The sequence below is a fragment of the Sebastes umbrosus genome, chromosome 6, assembly GCF_015220745.1.
Source record: "Sebastes umbrosus isolate fSebUmb1 chromosome 6, fSebUmb1.pri, whole genome shotgun sequence".
Lineage (NCBI taxonomy): Eukaryota > Metazoa > Chordata > Actinopteri > Perciformes > Sebastidae > Sebastes > Sebastes umbrosus.
Window position 1 is genome coordinate 25697249 of NC_051274.1, and position 23961 is coordinate 25721209.

Below are 23961 nucleotides of genomic sequence, written 5' to 3' on the forward strand. Positions count from 1 at the left end.
AGCAGCCCACGAAACCTATGCTCCCCTCAGCACAAACAAGCTATCAATCAGCGGAGGTTTCCCTGTCAAGATGAAGGATGTGCTGCACGCTCATTTGCAGGGACTGTGATTCCTGTTTGCATGTCAGACAGGCAGAGTGGAACCTATTGACATATGTGTTTGAATTAAAACATCTCCTCCAAGGCCGAGGTGCGTTTATTTCCGCATCACCGGAAGCGTTCACGAGAGGAGAGGAATCGATGTATCGACTCTGTCTAATCACGGCCTTCGGGTGTCTGACTGTAGCGTAGAAACATGTTTCACAGCCGGCACTGAAGGTGACGTGGTGGTTGATTGTTATTTAAAATAAAAGTTGCTCAAACGGCAAGGTGAGACTAAGCAGGAAGAAGAAAATAGTTGGGTAACACTTCATTTTACAGGACGGCAAATTTCATGGTAATTAGGTGATAATTAGTAAGTAACCTATTTTAAATTTCTTTGGAATTACCGCCAAATTATCTCAATATTTACCTCAAAATGTATCCAAAATTACTTAATTATAAACATTATTTAATGGTTTTATGCTAAAATAGCATATAATCATTAAAATAGGGCCCTTAGGTTTGAGAAGTGGCTGTGCGCTGCTCTTCATCGGAGGTAGAAAACCAAAACTAATAGAAGACACTTCTGGTCAGGCACAAATCTCACCATTGTGTGACTTATTGTCTACACTAATGTAACCTGGTAGCTAATGTAATGATTCAGGGAGCTTTTTAAGAAATTTCGGAGAAGTTATTTGCTAATAAATTAAATGTATTGTTAAATGTATTAAATTAATTATTAAGTATTAAGTAATTTTCGATAAATTTTGAGGTAAATATTGGGGTAATTTGGCAGTAATTCCAAAGAAATTTCAACTTACTTGCTTATTGTCACCTAATTAACATGAAATTAGTAAAATGAATATTTGATCTAAAAACGAAAAGTTAAACACAGAGGTAAGGACGACGTTTCTCTTTAGAGACTGATATACTGAATCCATTTTTTAGCCGTCAGAAAACTGTAGCTCCTCACTCCGCTTCTCCTCATCGTTCCAGAAAATCACGTACTGTGCGCTTACTGTAAAGCGGAGGGCTCCGACTCTCCTCTCGGGTCATGTTTTTACTTTTCTATTCACAAGAGCTAAGGCACTGTCACCGCCAGTGCGTATCAATACAGTCAAAGACTTGAAAAAAAAGACAAAAAGAAAAAACAACACTTTGTTTGCGACATCTCAATTCTCCCATAATCCCCCTGCTAGACGGAGACTAGCTGCGTGACCCAAATCTGCCGTTGCGGCATTTGATTTGCATTGAGGGACTTTAGACGCTGTCAGGAAATCTGGAAAATAAACATCCATTACTTGTTCAAAAAAAGAAAAAAAAAAAAAGATAAACATCATACGAACAGTTTCAATTAGGGGCGAGGAAGTTGTATAGGATTTCTTTCTTCTTTTTTGGGGTGGAGGGCGGGCGGGTCTTTTCACACGTGGGCACACGGTGGTCTGTTCATCGAAGCTGACTTACAATCACAATCCATACCTACCATGAAGGAAGCTGACTCGAGTTGTGTTGTCGCCATAAAAATGAAGAGTTTGTACTTTGTGACTCTTAAACTTTTTATATTTGTGTTTAATATATCAATGAGTACCTCTGTTAACTTTTGTATAAGACCTATGACTATAGTATATACAAACACACACATACACACACACACACACACATACGACACACCTCCACTAAAGGGACTCCAGTCTGTCTCTGTGACGGCTAAATGTTGTATAACTTTTATTTTGTGTCTTATGAACCACATCTCTTCCTTTTGTAGTTATTGGTAAACGTTTCGATTTCCAGGTGACTTTGATTTGGTTACTCTTGTACTACTAAGCTCTGTATTTGCAAGCACTGTAAATGCGATTCTCATTGGATTCGTCCTCTGTACATTTAGTACTCTGATGTTGCTATTAATAAAATGTAAAACAACACGGGCCTGTGCTACAGGGAGTTTCTTTGAGCGAGTCCGAGGAGGGGAGGGCAGCGATCATGCAGGGCAAAACAGCACAAAATAAAAGATTTGAATATGAATTCACGCTGGGTTCTGTATGCGTCTGTCAAATCAAATGACATGCTAATTTTAAGGTTGCCATGCTTAGTTAGCATTTTAATCAGTAAATAATTATCTTGTACAATTTGATACACTCTTATTGCTGCCAACAAGCACCATGGTGCAGCGGCCTTTACACTGTGTGACACTGGATCAGGGTTCTTCCAACATCAAGAGAGTGGAAAGGCAATGAAAGAGGAATATTTAGTGTATTTAATATAAATAAGAAAACATGGGCAAAATAAATACAACTTAACAATTTAACTTTAATATTAAACTATATTTCAAACTCGAGATATGAAAAAGTTGTTTATGTCTCCTTTGATGGAGTCCTGTTGTTCTCAGCATGGAGAAAAAAGAGGTGAGAACAAAGAGTGCCGGATAAATAGCAAGTAGACCTGGTATCACAGTTATGACAATCATTTATTATGTATGAGTTATCAAATAATAAAGTTGGTATCATAAGAAAATTACAGCCCTAAAAAATAAACATGGGCCTCTTACAATATTATCAATATCTAAGTAAGAGATAATGTACAGGGCGTCTATCTCTTTCAGAGAGGACGGAGGGACCACCTCTGTGACGCTTTGCATCACCCTGAAGGGGTTTATTTCACAACAATGACCTGCTAGCTGTACATTATCCCGCTTATTACACAGCTACTTAATCAAGAAATCAATGAATTGATACAAAAATGGTCCTCAAGAGTCCCAGATCAGCCCTATTCCCAGTGGGCTACTTCTGGGTCTGAAAAGTGAAGCCAATGCTGAAGTGCCTTAAACTTGCATTCTCTCTAACAGCCAGCAGGAGGCGACTCCTCTGGTTGCAAAAAGAAGTCTGATTGTATAGAAGTCTATGAGAAAATGAGTCTACTTCTCACTTGATTTATTACCTCAGTAAACATTGTAAACATGAGTTTATGGTCTCAATCCCTAGTTTCAAGTCTTCTTCAATACAGCATGATGTTCATTTAGTAAATGATGGTCCCATTTAGAGTCAAATAGACCATAAAGCAGGGGATGCTTTAGGGCGTGGCTACCTTGTGATTGACAGGTCACTACCACGGCGTTGTCCGGTCTGGGAGTTAGTACTTAGCTCCACCTTCTCGTGTCACTTATGGTTGCAAACAAACAAGATGGCGATGGCCAAAGTGCCAAACTTGAAGCTTCAATACAGCAGTTCACAAACCAATGGGTGACGTCACGGTGACTACGTCCACTTCTTACATATAGTATCTGTTTGATCTCGTTGAGCAGAATGTTACCATAACCGACAGAAACGGTGGCCAAAACTATGAAACTATACACATGAGACTTTTGGTTTGGTAGTAGCAGTGCCCTTTAAGTAATGGTTATGATGGTCATGGTTCAATTGATACAGCAGCTTTAAAAAAAACTGTAAGAATTGTCTTTATGTTTACAATTTTATACATGGTCTTTGTAAGCACGTGTGTACAACGTGTCTTATAAAACACAAGACTACCCCAGGATATTAATCATATTATTATTATTATTAAATAAATATCATCAAGGGTATAAGCTGCTGTGCTTCTCTGCAAAGGTTCTCTGTTGTGGTCATTATGATGTAGGTATTGGCTCCAATGCACTATTTATTTCTTAACTGACAAAAATAACTCTGGCACCATGGTCCGCCTGAATAAACAGCTCCAAAATGAGCAGTGACATGTTGGTAGGGACAACCATAAGTGCTGCCATAGCTATTTTTCTACCTGATTAAGGTGTGAAATGTCTTCTCAGCTGGCTCTTCTTCCTATCTGGAGCAGTCAACCTTTAATAATAGCATTGATTAAAGCTTTGTGTGCACAGCCCCTCCGTTTGTTTAGTATTCGGTTCACAGTGGTTTTTCGCAGACTGGGTGGAGAATCCTGTTTAACATTCGCTCAAAGTTACATCCTGATCCCACCAGCTCACATTGAAAAGGCCACTAGCATCTCTAGTGCCGACTATATTTCTTTCATGTTGAGTTTCATTACTTTGTTTTTTTCTCATGGATCTATGGCAATGTTGGTCTGTCGGCTCACCACTTTTATCCAGACGGACATATCTCAGAAACTACTAGACGGATGACCGTTCATTCTTTGTACAGACATTCATGGTCCCCAGAGGAGGAATCCTACAGACTTTGGTGATCCTTTCACTTTTCCCCAGGCACCACCATAACGTTGACATTTATGGCTTTGCATGATATGTCTTGCCATGATTGCCATGAACAGATTGCCATGGAATTTGGTACAGATATTCATTATCCCCAGAGAATGATCTGTAATGACCGTGGAGATTCCCTGAAATTTCATCTTGCACAGTCATCTGGTCAAAATGTTAATTTGTCCAATACTTTGGTTTATGACTAAATACCAGCAAAACTAATGAATTTCCCATCAATCTCAGCTTGACTTTGTGTATAGTGCTAAATGTTAGCATGTTTAGCACATTTAGCTCAAGGAAACTGTATGAAATGTATATCCTAATGTAGTCTCATGTCCTAAAGCGTGTTTTACCTCAGTTTCCTGTTTTATACTATGTCTTAATGCATCTTTGCACAACTGCTAATGACTCATTGAAGCTATTATTTGTTTGTGGTTAACATTTATGTATCAACTTTTGTTTTGCGTGGTAATATCTGGAAGGATAATTGCGGTTTATTACAACTTTAATCATATTTTTGTAGATTTAGGTTTCATTACTATCGGTAATAATAACATTGTACTCACTAAAGTAATTGCTGAGATGTGGGAACACGGCAACATTGCTAAAAAGAAGTCGGACGGGCAAGTAACTACAGGAGTTAGATGATCTGAAGATTCGAATCTACGAAAACAAGATCCAACCACGATAACTAGAGACAATCTTGCGATGGGATCACACCAGCTGCTGCACACCAAATTGGGCCAGTGGCGTATAGTGGGGGTGCCAATAGCCACTTCCACACTCTCCCTACATCCTTCGCCCTTGCACGGACCACACCCATCGTCTAACTTGGCCTTCATTTTGATCTCAACTACACACCTGAAAGTTCTGTGACTGCATCTTGCATTGACAAGCTCTGTCCACAGACAGACAGACATATAAACACCTGGAAAAGTACTCAAAACCACTTTTGTTAGTTCCTGCTGCAGTAGGCGTCTGCAGGACCACAGTTTGCCATGATGACTCATACACTGATTCACAAGGTGAAAACAATGCCTGCATCACTGTCGCGGCAGGTAATTATTATCCCCACTAGACGTAAGCATGGGAGGAGATTATGTGTTTGTGCGTGCATCTGTCTGTCTGTCTGTCTGTCTGTATGTCCACGGCTAATCTCACCTACTACTGGACCCATCAGCCAAATACTTTTTGTGCTCATTTATGACTGTATGCTGAAGGACCTCTCGTGGTTGCAGTGAGTCACACTGTTTGAAAAACCTATTTAATGAACTGTTTTATACCGCCATAGACTGCTGACTCCTCACCACTCTGAACCGGCTGGTAGGGGCAACAATGGCTTCAGTTTGGAATCTTGTTTCTGCTAGGGATTAGGAATTGTTCCTGTCCGGATTTGCACGCCTTGGTAAGCCACACACGTCAGTCCAGTAGCATTCCTGATCTATTTTTTTCCATCAACACTGATGCATATAATCGCAGCTCAACGGGGCAGAGCTTAGTGTGTGTGGTTGAGCAAGAGAGTGAGAGACGGGGGCTGCACTCCGGGCAGACAGGTGTTGGCGATCGGAGCAGGGGGAACGGTTAGCAGTGAAGTTGTCTAGAGGCAGTAAATTTATAGTGTAGGTTACAGTTTGCCCGTGAATAAACACTGCAGCTCCTCAATACTCAAGAAGTTCCTGTGTCTTGCTTCCCAGCTGCTGTGCAAAAGTGCAGGAAGAGTCTGTGGGATTACAAATCCGTCTCTGGACAGAGCCGGAGAGCGGCACACTCGGCTCCGCCTAGGTTGCAAAACGTATATGAATCTGTTGCGTAAGATGTGCAAGTGAAAAACATGTCTGATACACTTGCGGTCTAGATTGGGGGTTGGACAAATGTGGTTTATATTTATTCATTCAAACATTACAGCAGTGGTCGTTACACCCGGCGGAGATCTTCCCCCTACTTAGTGCACTTTTCTAGTAGTGTTGTATAACTCACTTTAATGTGACATATTATATGCTATGGACTAGCTTTGTGAGGGAATCGCTAACACAGCAAATGGGTGTTCTGGCAAATACAAGTATTTTTGACCCAAGCGATGTGTTGTAAGTGGGAGTCAAAACTAACAAGAACTGTATAATTCATGCACTTTCAGCTGGTGTTTTTATGTGAAAGTATCATGTAAAAGAGGTGGAGTGGTTTCCCAGTAGACTTCCTCGGCGCTTTGGAGGATTAATATTTAATTTCAACTCAACAATAATTCTTATTCTGCATGAATGATGCAGTTTCACTTTGTTTTACTTGTTTTTACCTGGAAATATAACAACACACTTTTTCTACACTTACTACTAATTCCCATAATTTTGAAATGCTGGAACATGGATGTTGATATAGTTTCCCCAGGTTTTAGCAAAATGCTATAAAAACAAACAAATGGACGGAGACAGTTCCTAACTGCTTACACACACACACACACGCACTCAGCTGATTCCATCGATGAGACAATAAATGTTAATTTCCCCAAGCAGCCAGTTAGTGTTTTTCCATTTAACAACCTATCTTCTGATCGGAGGCATCTCTCTCGCTCTCTCGTGCCTTTCCTCTCTGTCTCTGGGTTGTCGTATTCTTTCTGTCTCGCCCTCGCTTTCGCTCATGCTGTCTGGGTGTTTTTGGGATCACCTGGAGATACAGTTCTCCTCTCCTGTTTGACGAATCGGCATGGGCAGAATGAGTCCTCCTCCGTGCTCCCTAAAGCCAGGCTGTGTCCTCAGGGAGACCTGGCAGGCCGCATTAGCATGAGGCCAGTTGGATCGGTCCGCAACGACTGTGACAGGCCTGAAGCCCCCCTTGCTCCTCATACATTAAATAGAATTATGCAGCCCAGCCTGCACAGACGGGCCCGATCAATGAGGTGGACGACACACGCCAACAGCTGCCAGGGAGATACTTTAGTGCGGTGAGATTAATCCCTGATGCAAACCTGCACCCGTCAAAGACTCTGCCACCACCAAGTTCAGACAGTGCAGTCAAAGTTGATTAGCTCCTTGGTTGTCTGGTGTGGAGTGGAGGGACCACTTCAGACTGCCAGCTGAAACATGTGTGGGCAGGGCTGAGAGGACGACCAGACCAGCCCGGTCTCAACAAATGGCGTATGAATGACACAGCAATTTATAAGTCATTTCATGTGCAATAACAACGCCTTTGTTGCTTTTGCCGTGTCATGTTAGCACCATGTCTGTACTGACTGCAATGCAAATGCATCCACATGTACATGTATATGCTATGCTCAGAGCTAGTGACGTAGAATAAAAAGTGAGAAAAACTGGTTATGGTGTGTGGGATACGAGGTGGATGGGTCCAACAAACACAGGACTTTACAACCCGTTTTCATTCCCAGGGCGTCAAATACGGCCGCCAGCGTTTGATACCGATGCACAAGGCACCCTTTAGCTTTGGTATGAGACACACCAAGCCTTCCATTAACTACAATGTAATCCCATCCGCGTTAATATTAAACGCACAGGGAAAGTGCTGTGGTGACGTAGTTTAAAGAGCAAAAAAGAGACACACAGGGCGAGCGGGAGGAGAAGTGGATCGGTCCAACAAACACAAGGCTTACATCCAGGAGACCGCCGTTTGTGTCCCGTGCGTTAAGTTTCAATTTCACGTTACAATCCACTGTTTGTTCGTGTCCCCTGTTCACAACGTTCATTTTCATTTTCACTGCACAAACGTAGAGGGCTAGTTTTAAGCCCAACCATGTTGTTTTTTCCTAAACCTAACTATAGTGGATTTGTTGCCTAAACCTAAGTAAGTGTTTGTTTAATTCACCACGTTAAGCACGTGTTTACTGCGACCGAAAAGTGACGCCGAGGGGTCTGACAAGTGTCAGTATGTCACGAGTTGGGATGAGAATGCGTTGGATGTTCGGTGTTCATGTCCCCAAGTGTTGTTGAGTTATTTTGAAGTTACGTTAGTGACGTTTGTGACGTGCTTTTCGTACTTACGTTACATTGTTTACATACGTGATTTACGTACTTACTTTAAGACCAACCATGATGTTTTTCCTAAACCTAACTAAGTGGTTTTGTTGCCTAAACCTAACTGCAGCCATTTCACTGTAAGGACATGGGGTTAAATGACACGTGAAAAACGCGGACTATATTTAAAATGTTGTTCTTTAAACTTATCTTTTTACATCTGGTGATTGCATTCACGCCTCAAAAAAGTTTCATAAGCTTCATAAAAGTGGTTTTCATTTGTGAAGATTATCTTGTTGAACAAAACGTGTAAGTATCATAAACATATAAACATAAAAATCCCATTGGCTTTTTGTTGAGGGAACCAGTGTGATGCTAACTTAACCGGGTTGGCCTACAAGAATATCTACATGTGTCAAGCCCTATGATAGTTTGTACCCTGACTCTTGCCCAGTGTGAGCTGTAGACACAGCCCTGACCTTAAATGTTTTGATCTGTTGTGTGTGTGGAAGCTGAAATCATATTTTCTGCTTTGCTGTCAATAAATAAAAAATGACTAGAGCATCAATAACTAGTTACTCTGCTAAGGTGAGCAAGAACTGATGAGTGTTGCATCAGCATCAAGGATGCACCTCTGCCCTTCCTCCCGTTTACAGATTTCACACCACAACAGATGTGTAATGGGGCTGAAGGTTATTGGGTATGGTATGTGGCACATTGATTAACACCTTCACAGGTATAACTACCAGCAAATCTGCCTTAAAGCCGTAAAGCTCATAGGCTCTCTTTCAAAATATATGTGGTATAAGAGCTTTCCCATGCAGTGAGGGCAAGGAGACACAGAGTTTAAACCGGAGGTTCTTGAGCTCATGGTAATCAACCCTGCCTCCAGTTAAATACATTTATACTCTACTAATTTGTTTTGCCAAATTCAATTTGGAGGAAACATTAATTGCTGCCAGGATAATGTTCACTGGCAACATTATTTCCAAAATACAACACAAATAATATAGGAGGGGAGCCTCGAATGCCGAACAGTGAGAAAAATCGAATATGCTAAATAGAGACTGTCCACTCAAGAAAAACGAGAGCATCAGTCGTTTCAGCAAGAATTACATTTGTTCAAGCTCAAGTAACAAAGCCCTCTAGTAGCCAAAGTAATTATGGCTCAGAGAGACACAATGTCCGCAGAGGCTGGATGGATGGGACAATAAAACTCCAGACTTGAACACGAGAGACCACTCATTTCAGAAATTCTAAACTTTAAAAAGCCAGTTAGGGACAAACTGTTATTGATACGTGATAAACATAAGAATGAGAGATAAAAAATCATTATATACTACCAAAACTAAAAATGGAATTCATTACAATAACTCCCTCAAGAATAGTACGGCAGTCAGATTGCTGATTGCAATATTTTAAGATTCAAATGTGTCGCACTATTGTATCGTCAGGAGGTTTGTAGAGTATTGATGTTGTATGTGAGCACATGTGTTTTTAATGTGGACTCTGGGAAGTTTAGCCAGTGAGCTAAAAGAGATCCAAATAAAAATCAAATCAAACGCGGGAGACCACTGTTCGTCTCCTGTTACCTACCGACAGGCAACGTTGATTTCTTTTAACCACCACGGCAACCTAACCTTAACCAAGTTGTTATTAGCTTAACCATGACAACACAAGTCGCCTACCATGCTACCCGTAATCATGCCGTTATGTTAACCCAAACCAAGATCTTTCTCTAAAACTAACTAAGATGTTATTGTGCCTAAACCAAACCAAACCTTAGCAAAAGAGGTGACGATCTTAGACCGACGATGTATTTTGTAGTTTAATTTTGAGGACTTTACTCAATCATAGATTTGCTCTGAATTTCGAATTTAGCACCTTTTAGATTCGGGAAGGATTTCTGTTTTTGGGTAAATGTTAGTCATATAATAAGTGATACAATGTAAATCATTGCGTTCCATCTTGGATGTGCCGGTAACAGTTAAGTGCTGTGCTATTTAGACCATAGACTCATAAACATCTGATCAGCTAATTAAAGGGGACTTATCATGCTTTTGTACTTTTTCCCTTTTCCTTTAGTGTGTCATATCGGTAAAGACCACATTAAAGGTAGTTACTCTCCCCCACAGAAACACTGCTCCTGAACTGCCTGAAATGCCTTGATTGAAGTCCTGACTTTTCTTCCGTAACGTGATGATGTCACCAAGTAACACACTTGCATAACGGCTAGTCTGGCACGCCCTCAAACAAAGCTAGTTAGAGCGGAGCTGGAGCAGAGTCCAAAGAGTTTGATTCAGTTGACCAATCACAATAGTTGGCCAGCTGACCAATCAGAGCAGACTGGGCTTTTGTATCTGAAAATAAGCACAATAGGTCCTCTTTAATATTGTATAGTATTCACTGCCTGCAAAGCAATGCTATGATTGATATCTCAATCCTTCAGAGTCAGCTGGGTGTCATCCAGGCTCCTTTTTTTGACCAGTTTTGGATTTTCTGGCTTCATGAAAAGCAGAGACGGTGGCAAACTAGTAAACCCAAATCCTAGCTTCAAAATGCTCCTTGAAAAAACCTAGAGGTGACATCACAGGCGCTACTTCCATCTTTTCTGTAAAATCTGTGATTAGACCTTAATCCTCCAACTGAGACCAAAAAGATATTTTATAGCCCTGATAATGAGCTAAAAAGGGACAAGGAGCACTCGAATATTACACAGCGCTTATGGTCAAATGCCATGCAGTAAAAACACACTCATCCTTAGTGCCTCCAGTAATGCATTGTTAAGTCTGCAAATGGCGAAACATTTTTGGGTGACAGACTAACTTAATATGTCACTTAGAGAAGCTGTGAGATGCCAAAGGGTTAGAGCAACCAAACAGAGAGAGACAGCCTTGCACAGATTTGGGAGTTAGGACCATTCCTTCAATAAACTCGAAACCCCAGGCTTCCCCGGGAAAGCGTAAACATGACAATTTAAATCTTCTTGCAACTGGAAGAAACTCTCCAAAAACAGGTTAAAACCCAGAGCCTGGAGTCGCCAGAGGTGATTTGTGGTGATGTCATCCAGCTAAAATAGCTCCTCATTAGCACCTCTAAAGCAGGTTGTATGATTAATCGTCACCAAAGATTTACAATCCAATTAGAGAGTGTCTGGGTTCGGAACAGATGACTCACCTTTGAGGGAAACACATCAATGAAAAGACCCAAATGGGCTTTTTTGGGGCAATTTTTGTGCCTCGGGCTGATTGATGCTAAAGTGGATGGGCGATGTCTCTGTGATGATGTTTGTCAGAACCAGAGGCGATCACTCACCATTCTGGGTGGCTTGTCATCGAAACATGACAAGTCAGTAGATTTAAAGTTTATTCTTGACATCAAACACTTTGTTGAAGTGATTTCACATTATATTCTGTCAGCAGAGACCAGCAACAAAAAAAATTGGGTCTCAGTCGGAGCCTGTTTGTGAGCGTGCGTGCGCACCATGCGCCTGCGAAAGCATTTCTGTGGGAATGACTAATTTAGCAGCAAGCGCATCTCCGCTCTCCAGCCTTGCCTGAAGTTTTAATCCCCACATTTGCATGGCTAAACATAGATCAGCCTCCACACATACACACTGGATATCGACTCGAGGAATATAAATGCTTGTTTTGACTGCACGTTGAAAATGTTGATTAAACATGCATGAGGTTGCTCATTCTCTGTCTCCGAGGCGGCTTCTTAAACACTACCTGTGCTGTGAATGATACAGCGAGACTCTATATATGCACAAGTTCCAAACTGAAGTGAAACAACTTCAGATTTTCCTTTTTTTTTAATCCTCGTTGAGGCCAGGCCACTCTGTGTTCCAAAAGAGTGATTCAATTCCTTGCAAATGGGCTTCTCCAAGAGCTTCTTTGCTGAGTTTAAGGAGAGAGCTCACAGATGCGAAACGGATGCAATAACCGCCGACTCGCTGGCTGATAGAATAGCTTTATCACACACTACTTGCACTGTTGAGCTGCGGTATTCTATCTTGCTGGTATTTTTCACACACACAGAAATGTACAAACACGCATAAAGGCGCTAAATAAGAGATGGTGATATACATGACGATGCAAATGCTGTTAGTTTTGTTGCAAAATATATTGATTTCCATTGCAATTAAGCAGGAATAAAGTTGTGTGTGTGCGCATGTTATGTGGTTGGTAATAGTAGCTGACACTAAACACATCGGAACAGCTGCCCAGTCCTCCTGTTTGGCAGAGCTTCTTAATCTGAAGGTGCCTCAGTTTTTGGCTGAGTGTCCGACGCTGCCGGAGAAATAACCAGAGTCACTTGTCAAATAAATGGAGGCATGGATCAATAAATGTTCAATCAATGCATTTTTTTCTCATGAGAGGAAAATACGGAGTCAGAATAGTCTCAATGTCAATGACTGCACACAGAAGGATTCACAAATGTATTTCGGGATTTATATAGAAATGACTCTTTTTCAATGCACACAAAAATATCTACTGTTGTGTATAGATACAAAAAAAAATCTGCTTATAAATTTCACAAATATATTTCTGATGCACACACATATTTCTTGTTTAAAATAAATGTAATAGAAATCCACAAATATAAGTATTTAAAAGTATTTGCAATTTTCATCAAAAACTCTTTTGTTTTTTTGTTTGGGTAAATGGTCACAACAATATTCCCACTTAGTGGTGACCTCTGTAGGCAATAGAGAACTATAGGACTACAAATCCCACAATGCTCCACTCAATTAACGCTAGTGGAGACAGGTGTGGGCAATTGGTGGCTGAAGACACCGACCAGAGACTTTTCTCAACCTTTACCGTTTAACGTAAAGACAATCTTAAGTTTGCTTATTATTTTATTAGAGTTTTGCCTCTTTGATATGATATGGTTTTGAGTGTTGTAAATGCTTATTTTTCCTTGTTGAATGTGTTTTGGAACGACCTGTATTTTCCGTTAACCGCACGAGTTACACAAGCTAACGTTACGCTTTCTGCTGAGCCAAGTAACGGTATCATCTTGAAGTGAAGTTAACATTACTGAAAAATGAAATGACTGTTTGTTTGACAGGGTCTGTTGTCTCAAGCCCGAGGTAGTAGCACTACTAGGGCTTTTGACCATTTATTAGCCAGGGAGCTGCTGTCCTCGTCCTCGGCCCACAATGCACCGCTAGTGAGCCGAGCAGAGAGCGCATCAGTAAGGCCAGCAGGCGGCGCAGAGAGACCACGTGAAGGTAATGCATTTAATTTACTATTTCTACATTTTGGCAGTACAAGATCGAACTATGGTTTAGTCCCGGCCTTAGATGTGTGAATATCTGATATATGAGCTCGGCCCCGGTTTCACAAAGTTAAGTTAATGTTAGGTGAAGGGTTTTTCAAAATGATTCGATTCTGTACGCTCATCTCTGCAGACCCCAGTTGGTGTACTATATGTCATTATCTCAGAGGTGCTTTATTCTATCATTCCAATTTTTCATGACTTTGTCTATCCATTTGTTCCCTAATGGCTTCATATCATTGTTTTCTGTTTCTGTTTTTAATTAGTGTTTTTTAAAAGCTAGATAGATGAATGTTTTTCATGGGTCCTAATTTAAAGCATCTCACACTATCAGGAGGGGGTAGGAGCACTCTGTCAGTCATTTTGAAAGAGACAGACACAGATTTCCTCCTATTCTGTCTTTTTTCCTTTTACACAATATGCTAATTAACTGTAGCTTTCCTAAAAAAAATTATAATCAGGTTTTTGTTTTCTTTAGATGACATTAATTGCATAACTAATAATGTTTTGGGAAGAAAAAAGTTAACATTTTGCTATGATGGTTATTTCTTACAGTAGCTCATTCTCGGTAGTCCTTGTACATTAAATAGGTTGGTGGGATGAGGGTTAAAATAAACCTACAACGTTTCATACAGCTGTTCCGGACACCAATGTTTCAGAAAAGATTAATAACTGTCAGTACAACAAAGATTTTGGGTATGTAGATAAAGCTATTGTCTATTAAGTTACACATCTTCACTTTACTAACAGTGATTCTGAAGCATTGAATATTAGTGTCTGGAACATCACGAGCACGGTGGCTGTAACGTTACCAAACAGAGTGAGTGTATTTTATACTTTTATTTAGCTATTTATAGCCTAATTGGTATTATTGAAAACAATGTAAACAAAATCATCTAAAGCCATACATTTTCATAATTCATCAATCTTGCACTAGATTTAATAGATCAGTGGTTCCCAAACTTTTTCCATGTCAAGGACCCCTAAACTGACACAAATCAGATCACGGTCTGCCATTTGATACGATTTTGTCCCAGAGTCCCCCATCTGATAGGATTTCTGCTTTTAGATGTTTTATTACAGAAAATATATGAAACCCAAAACCAAAATAATCATAAGATAAGATAAGATAGAATCTTATTGATGCCGAAGGAAATTCTTTTTCCAGAGATAACTCAAAAATTACAACACAAGAATAAAAAAACACAACAGAGTGACACATATAAAGTGAATAAGAAGTAATATTAACACCAGTGCGTAATAGAATAACAATAACCGTAAAATAGATTTAGACAAATAAGTAAACTAAAATAGATAGAAAAGTAATATTGTGCATTATATTGAGAGAGTAATATTGGCATTGATATTGAAAAGGTAATAAATAGTAATATTGCACATGATATTGAAAGTAATATTGCACATAACATACTGTCATCGTGTTGCTTATGGATGGAATTATTGTGAAAATAAATTATTGGCAAATGTGGCCCACATCCGATTTTTTTTTATGGCTTGCAATATTGCGATATTACAATATTTAGATTATTGCGACAACCCTAGTTTAAACTGCCAAATGCAGGAAAAACAGCTGGCAAAAAACGTATTAGTACTTTTATGTATGCTGTGGGTGATTATAAAACATGAAAGTAAGCCGCTTACCGCTTTGAATTATGTTCTTATATTCTATTTGCTCCCAAGTCTGTTTCACACCGCTGGGGTCTTGCTGAAAGAAGGCTAAACGTGTCATACATGACACAATTTCCCTAAAGGGAATAATGAAGTACAGTCCTCTATTCTGTTCCATAAGCAACATATTCATTTAACAAGAATACACAAAGCAATTACAGTCAGATCTACTCGTGCTCTAGATGGGGCAGTGATATTATAGTCTGTTAATTTACGCATTTACTCATCGGCAGTTTCGGAATCTAGTTAAAAGTTCCGAGACTGACGGATCTGTTAAATTGAGCAATATGTTAACAGAGTCTGGCAGTCACTGTGCTCGAACAACTCCAGTGTGTATTTTCGGACCACTGGGCTGTCCCCCATGAGTGTGATGTTATTGGTTGCATGTGAGGCGTTTCAAGGAAGAGATCCGTTCTCACTGATGTCAGATATGGGTCACTTCAAACATCAATGTGAACGAATGTCTAGGCAGAAAGATCGGATCTCGGCAAAAAAATCGGAATTGAGTATTAAGCCCTGTAATGTGAATGTAGCCTTAGAGTATCATTATGTGCTGTTAATGGTCTTTTTCCTGTTTTGTGTTTAATATGCTGTAATGTTACGACTCTAGCGGCTGCATCGGAGCATGTGCTGCACCTTTGTAATCAAAGTAGAAAACACAACAGAGCTAAATACTTTTGAGGGTTCTGATTTTACCTGACTTTTATATGATGAAAACTATATGCAGGAAGAAGTATGTGAAAAATAATCACCACTCATGATTTGTCTCTCTTTCCCATTACAGTAACTTTTTTTTTTTTGTCTATCCTTAGAATGAAATTGCTCACCACAGCGAAGCAGCCAGTCTGACAAGGAGAGAGGAATTGCCAGGATCTTCAGTTCCTCAATTGTCAAGACCATTTTCAGCAGGTAATTTATTCAGAACAATTACTGCTATGGTGTAGTTGAATCTGGACCATTTTTTGGCTGTAAATGGTTTTAGAAAGTGACTACTCACCAACACTGTGACAAAATAATGAAATGTTGCTACAAGAACTTTGACACAGTAATGTGAAAAGGAACATTGATTTCAAGTACCTACCCATAATATATTACTTTAACCTTTTCCACTCCACCCCTCTTTTTCATAGACCCGTTTTTGTCTTTTTTTAGGGGGGTACAGGGAGTCTTTATGGGGTGATAGCAGGTTAACAGTAGATGTTATATAGAAGTGGTGTACGTCATCTGAAAGCTGGGAACCTGAAGACTAATTTGAGATGCAGCTCTACTGACAGGTAAACACTCAGCTTAATTTAAATAAGCCACTTGTTGCAGCTTAATCTAAATAAACCTTCAAAGACTGAGTTTTGGTTCAACTGTGATCATGCATGTTTTTAAACTGATTGCTCAAGACATGGTGTCTAATACAGTTACTCCTTTTTTTATTAAGTCTCTGCTGCTCTTACATCAGGTTCCTTCTGCAGCTGCTGTGCTTTGGGAAAACAGCCCGTTTGAGATGGCAGTCAGAACCTTTCCTGCTTGGTGGTTTCAGTTTTGTCAGGACTCAGTTAGCCTGCGGTGACTCTGTTGACTGGTGGGTGCACAGACACTGCAGCATCAGCTCTGACCCTGCAGGACTCTCCTGATATTGACCATTGTGAGTAACGTAGTTAAAAGTTGGCATGTCGTACACCAATGCACCACAATGCACCACAATGCTATATGTGCTTGTCATCAAATTGATTCAGTTCAAGGGTCAGTGCTGTGATGTTTGGCAAGATGTGATTTCCAAAGCTTTGTGTCCCTGTGAACTCCAGATGTTGACTATTTATATTGAACCTTTTGCATTTTTTGTGGATTGCCCGGAGACAACTTTGCATGTAATTAAAACATTCTTTCCTCTGTTTTTGACTGTGTATCTGTTGTAGCTCAAGAATGATGAACTTGCAGCACCAGTGTGGCTGATCTTTGGCTGTCCTGAGATCTCCCTGTTCCAGGAACATGCTTTCACGTGCAGTAATCGTTTTATACATTACCTTATTGAAACAATATAATGGTAACATGACAGTCTAACCAATTATGATATATATTGGAGGTTGGCATCTGTACCGGTGGTGTCTTTCCATTAAAGTAGTGCCTCAGTGTAAATGTTGCCTTCTGTCCTGTCAGTTCTGTTTGCAGATACTTCCCCGAGTTAGGCAGCCTAATAAACAGATCCGGAAAGGCCTTAAAGAAAGGAAATCTGGCCGCTTCTTCCAAATAGGCCAGATGTCCACCCCAAGGGAGTCGAATGAGGAGCTTAACCCAAAGGTAAGCTGCCTTGCGTCTTTATTGGATTTATGTTATTGTTGGTATTTGTGTGCAAAGACTTTCATGTAATTTCATTTGTTAGGTCTGTTACTGGTGTGTGTGTAGATCTAAGAACAATGCTGTACAATTTTAAGATCATTCTGCAGCATCTAACAAGAGTTTAAATCTTAGCATGAAACAAGTTTGTGTTTGATCCCCTGTAGACCGTGATCCAGAACATTCACTGGCCTCAACCTAAATCTGACAGCGATGAGGACGACCCTGTTATGTTGGAGAAAGTCGGTCTCGTCACTGGGATTTGAAGAAATTCATAGAGGAAGGCAATGCTCTTCTTATTTCCTCTTGTATTACATTTCTCATCTTAAATTTGCACTTAGTTATTTGGGTGCTAGGACTGCTAAGAATGGACAAAAGTGTAGCGCAGCTGAAGAGATGGCAGTTCTGATGCTAAGTAATATGCACACAATTAGGGGTACAGATTTAAATCTGTGCATGGTGTATGCAATATTTTGGCAAGTTTTATGTGCTCAAATTTCAAGTTTTGATGAAATGCATTAGAGGTGTCGCATGCATTACAATGTTCTCTTCCATAGTGTCACCAAAGGTTCTGTGTGACCTCATGAGGGTCTGGGTTGGGTGTGAGCTGCCAACAAGACATCTCATCGTTGAAGTTGTAACCTCAACTCACCCGGTGGCCACTACCTGACCTACAAGATGATGTCCAGGCGGACCTGGATGTGTGGCAGGAAAACGTAGTGGCAGCAGTATATTTGCAGGATGTTGCTGAGGTCGAGCAGGTGTTTGTCCTCATGAAAGTGCAGGGTGCTGTAATACACACCTGTAACACTCATGAACACATCACAACAGAGGTGTTCAATTCTGTGTTTGAAAAAAAAAAAGAGAAACATTTCACAACATGTACTTTGAGGTGGTTCCCAACCTTTTTCTTTAAGAGACCCCTTTTCTATTATTGAGTAAACTTACGACCCCTGACAAAGTGACATATTTGATGGATATTTCATATTATATTCAAAGCAAACAATAACAGTACAGAACAACTCATAAACTGTACAATTAACCCAAACTGCAGGAAAATTGTGTAAAATGAGTGATTTGGATGAAGTTTGAGCAGATTATCTGAATATTGCATCAGAGATAAGTTTTCCTCTTATTTTAGAACTTTTAATACAATTCTGTCTGTCAAAAATTGAAAGAAATATATTATACAGTCATACATAGTTAATAGGCTTCTCTTTTGACAAATTCAGTGCTTGGCCATTGTTCTATTAGCTCTTTGGTTGTTTTAACTGCATACTTTTCTAATGCAGGATGAAGCTGTTTAGTAGAGAGGGAAGGCTCTGTGAATATACTGTATCTTGTGTTCAGGTCTTCACTGTGCCCTTAAATTTGTATCTTAAATAATAATCCAATCTTTAATAATTATTTAGTTTTCTTCACAGAAATTAATGAAATGCTGAGATATAGGCCTAGTGTATTTTTTTAAAAAGTATACTGACTAAACAGTAATACTGACATAAGAGTGAGTAAACAACATCATGAAGTGAGTTTTAAAAGTCAATTTTTGCTTTAAAATGTGCTTGATCATGGTCAGTAAATTTCTGTGCAAATTCTCATTTTCTTCTTTGTGAAGAAACTGTTTGTTCTTAGTAATTGCTTATGGAGACTGTTCAATGAAATCTATATTATATAAATAAATATTATATTAAATCTTCCAAAATGAGGTTTAACTCACCGATGATTGTGAACGTTTTACTCTACAATAAAGCTGTTAATGTCGGTTCCACAAATTGAGAACATTAACTCTGCTACTCCAGTATTTTCTCCGCCATGATCTCCTCTCGCTCTGAAAAATAAAACATGAATTGTATGCCTCATCAAGGAAATAATTATGCAGAAATGAAATCTATGTAGCTCAAGAATCATAAACACGCGAGGGCCTCCATTCCAAAATGATCTAAATCCATTTGCAACAGTTTTAGGTAGAGTGCCAACAAATAGTAAGTGAACCCATTGGATTTTGCACCATTTTTGTATAATTTTGTCATAAAATATGGTCTGATATTCTTCAAAGGCACGATAATGGACAAGCTACATCTGCCTGAAATATTAACACAAAAACTATTGCATTTTTTAATTTATTAGCTTGAATTCAAAGTCAGGTTACAAAAAGAAAGCAAACCTTTGGTTAAACATTTCTTTACAGCAGCGGTTAACTCAACCAAATGTTTCCTGCATGAATTAATCACATTTGGTGAGGAGGAAGAATTTTAGACAAATTTCCACATAGAAAACAGTTTCATTATATTGATATTTCAGAAATACATTTGAGAAACTTTTTTTTATAAGTTTCATCATGTTTTTGTGGAGAGAGTCATTTATATACAGTGGTATTAGAAGACGTATTAAGATTTGTTACTTACTGTAAGTAAAAGTAGCAATACTACAGTCTAAAAATACTTTGTTGCAAGTAAAATTCCTGCGTTCAAAGTCTTACATAAGTAAAATAAAAAATGATTGGCATCAAAATATACTTAAAGTATCAAAAGTAAATATACTCATTTTGCAGAATGGCCCATTTCAGAATAATATATATTATATTATTGAATTATAATTAGTGATGCATGTGTACATCACTTTAATGTTGTAGCTGGTAAAGGTAGAGCTAATTTCAAGTACTTTATAGACTACAGTATACTACAATTATTTATACATCATAATGTATTAGTATTTGTTCTATTAATAATCTGAATATGCGAAGTAACTAGTTACTAAAGCTGTCAAATAAATGTAGTGGCGTAAAAAGTACAATCTTTGCTTTAAAAATGGAGTGAAGTATAAAGTAACATAAAATGTAAATACAGTACAGTACTTGAGTAAATGTATTTTGTTACATTCCCCCACTGTTTGTATAAAAAAATCCCAAAATACATTTGTGAATCCTCCTGTGTTCATTCATTAATATAGAGACTGATCTGAGTCCATAGGAAAATACCCAGTTGAACATGCAGGGTGTGGTTCAACAAAATAAAAGCAACTCCAACCGAGAAATGACTGGTAATCATACGGAGCAGCTAAATCCAGCAAAGTGGTAAATGCAGCCGAGTTCAGACAGACGGAAACCAAACAGGGTCCATCATCATCTGTTAAGGTGATTCATTCGCTAAATGAATGACTCAGGCGCCACCAATTTTTCCTTTTTACAGTTTACTGAGCAAATCTTCTACAGTAGGACTGATTTCATTGGGTAATCTGCTAACTCAGCCAGTTAGGAGCTACTTTTAGCCCTAGGATGTTTTGTGAATACAGCCAAGACCTCTAAGCCTTGACTCTGCTCTGAAGGTCCACTTAGAAGTGGTCTAAACAGCATATCTAAAACTGCGCCTGCCCACTGACGTTCAATACTACTCTGAAAATGTTGACCCTACTCTGAGCGTCTATTAAGATTTAGAAGTAGCCTGGCAGGTTACGTTCACCAACACTCAAAAGAGGTCTTATAAAGATGACTGTTGACCCCTGTTCTGAATGACTGTAAACAATCAGGAAAGTAGTGGCTGGACCTCCACATATTAAACCTGAACTAAAGCAGGCCTGTTTCATCCATGTGATGTGAGACTCAACAAAAAAAGAAGAGCACCTCCAGTTTTGGATTTTGACAGCTAAAAACATCTTTATTTTCAAAAACTGCCGATATACTATTATTCATTTACACTAAAATGAAAAACCTCTCTTTAACAAACCCGCTGTTTCCACATCTGATCATCCAAAAAGCTAAATCTTTATTTTCTGCACTGAGGGAGAGCTGCAGCTTGACTCAAAACGGCTCTGACTACTGGATCGTCCCTGACAACCCCCCCCACTGAGCCTGTTGTCCTACCTCAGTCAGGTTTAGTCACGTTCATGGTGAGTCACCAAAATACCAAAAGAGCACAGGCTTTTGACAAGAATGCCACATATTATCCCACAGGCACAAAACCCCAGTATGCATCATACTTTACTTACAGCCTATAGATCAAACACTTTGGCTATTTACAGATAACATGATTGTGTCTGAATGTCTCGATAAGCAACATCCAGCCACTGTGTTGGATGGGGGAAGACTGAAAGGTCATGACGGCATTCAACCTTCATTTATTAAGGGATCTCAGTTGCTTTCTCAGTCGTTAACGTAAACATTCCAAATGTGTCCCAGTTTATTTCCCATTGTAGTGTACATGACATCAGCTGACAGGAAGTAACCATGGACCTAAGCTGTTGCCTAGCAACGCAATTCAGTTTAAACGATCTATAGAGATATCATGTGAACACAAGACATCATTATCCTCAAGCCCCCTCATTAGTGGAACAGAACAGAAATGGACTCTGTCTAGTTCATCATGGTGGGAGGTTTAACGACGCAATCAGTTGTTTTTAGCTGTTGTTGCCCAAGGCAACGTCCAATATGGCTGCCAGAGGCCACTTGCATGAACAGTAATAACAATAATACATTTTATTTAACGGAGCCTTTCCTGGGACTCAATGTCACCTTACTTCACACTAGATCAGCAACAAAACATACAATAAGCAACAAAGCACCAATAGTGTTGTCATAAATATCCAAGTATCGATACATATCGATACTGACTATTTGAAACGGTTTCAATACTCATTTTCCACAGAATCGATACACAGGTACCAGCTGCGCTTTCTGCTCTCTCTTCTCTCCGACAGTGAGGTGACACATTTACACTGCTATTTATCTTTTATTAAAAATCTAATATTTTATGCCCTCAAAGTTGTGTCAATTTCTCACCGTGGTATCGAATGTCGATATTTTTTCAGAGTATTGTATCGCATTTAGAAATTCCAGTATCATGACAACAGTAAGCACCAATAAGAAAATAACAATGAAATCAAAAATAAGACATAAAATAAGCAACGGAGCAGCAATGAGAAAAAAAAATCGGTATCAAATACAATGCATTTGTTGCAGTTAAAGTGAGTAAGCTAGTTTAAAAGATGGGTTTTAAGAGCAGTTTTTTCCAGAAAGCATAAACGTGACAGTCCAGCATACAGCAGAGTTTCTCTTTCTTTAGCGCACAGAAAACAGATTAGTTTGAATTTGCCGGAACAAATGTGTACGTTATGTAATTATGGAGACATTTCCTTTGTCAAGCCGACATTCCCTCACTGCTACCTGTTCACTCTAACATGTTCTTAGCTGGTAGCAGCTACTCATGGGAATACAGGGAAGTCACCACTTGAGGGTATTGATTTTTCTCCCTGTGAATGTTAAATGTTTATTAAAAGAGTTGAACAGCGGCAGGAGAGGCGGGGTGCCCCGAGGCGATATCGTCTCCTCTCACTGAGTACGCTCCCCCACTCCCCCCCCCCCCCCCCACAAACCACTTCATTCTCTCCCTCTGAGCGAACACAGATTGACTCCAGGACAGCCCACATCCGCCTTTTCCCATCTCTCCCCGGGACGCGGCCCTGATGTCCCTCTCTTCTCGTCCACACACAACTTTGATTACCTTTTCTCAGCTCAGTGGCTCTGAAAGGCCGGACCGGCAGGTCAGGAGTCCAACTAACAATATAGGGAGTGGGGAAAGAATGGGGCCGACTGAGAGAGCTCCTGCTAGATTCACTGTTCGCCATCTGCGACTTGTTTTCTCTCAGCTGATGGAAGATGACTTATTTCTCTTTGGCTGAGTTCTCTTTCAACCAGGCAGGAGAAGATCAAAGAGGCAGAGAAGTGACAGCGAGAGTCAAACTCATTTTTGGATTTGATTTAAAAGAGTTACAACACCTACTTTATATGTGTTTCTATGTTTATTTTTACTGTCATTATTTAAGCAGACAGGTTAGGATAATATATTTGGCATCTATCTAATTGTGTTACTTCTTTTCTTTACATTAATCCACAAATTTAAATTAGACCTTTAAGCATGCATCACGGCAGATGCATGAATATACTGTATATCAGATATTTAAAATTTCCTTACAGAACAATAAATGTGCTCTCACATCTATCGACTTGGGAAATAAACAAAGCCTACTCCTTTTCTAACAAACTCTGCTGTCATTTATTTTTTTAAAAACTACATATTTGACCCCAGTTTCAACTTCAAGGGTTAAACGAGATCAAAGCTGGTTTTGATGTTAATATTTTAGAGAGCTGGGAAGAGAAATTGCACTTTGCTACGAGCCGAAAGCTTTCCTGCCGGTTTTGTTCATTGTAACGTTTGCTCTTGATCCCGGGGGATGATAGAATTAAGCAAACTGAACTTGCACACTTTGATGCAACAAATCCTTCGTATTGCATGTGTGTGTAAGCACTGAAAGAGTATGGAAGGCCTTAAGTGGATGAGTGGAGTGAAGAGGATTCACGTAAAGATGCAAAATATGTAAGTGTCTTCAGATCAAATTAAACATTACAGTTCCTTTTAGAGGGTTT

General features: G+C 39.5%; 1 long non-coding RNA gene across 1 annotated transcript; it reads left to right on the top strand.

The window, feature by feature from the left end:
• The first annotated feature begins 13026 nt into the window (after positions 1-13026).
• LOC119490209 lies at positions 13027-18078 on the top strand. Its single transcript, XR_005207360.1, has 3 exons — positions 13027-13080; positions 13323-13485; positions 17711-18078. It is a non-coding gene; the product is annotated as an uncharacterized LOC119490209 (long non-coding RNA).
• The last annotated feature ends 5883 nt before the right edge of the window (positions 18079-23961 follow it).